The following is a 258-nucleotide window of genomic DNA, read 5'->3' on the forward strand; positions in this document are numbered from 1 at the left end:
CTAAATGGTGTAACTGGCATGTATTTACATACTGACTATGGATATGCTGTCATTACCATGGTTTAACAAAATAATTTTGCAAATATCCACAGCCTGAAAGCCTTCCAGAGGTGATGATCATAATATTTTCAATATAATTTTTTTCTGGTTATATTGTGAAATCTAGACATAGTAATTGCTGTGAACAGTGGACTGCATGATGTTGATATAGATATTAACAAGTAATGCCAACAAAACTAAATTGTACATTTTGCAGAG

The sequence above is a fragment of the Penaeus monodon genome, chromosome 15 (genome assembly GCF_015228065.2).
Source record: "Penaeus monodon isolate SGIC_2016 chromosome 15, NSTDA_Pmon_1, whole genome shotgun sequence".
In the NCBI taxonomy this organism is placed as follows: domain Eukaryota; kingdom Metazoa; phylum Arthropoda; class Malacostraca; order Decapoda; family Penaeidae; genus Penaeus; species Penaeus monodon.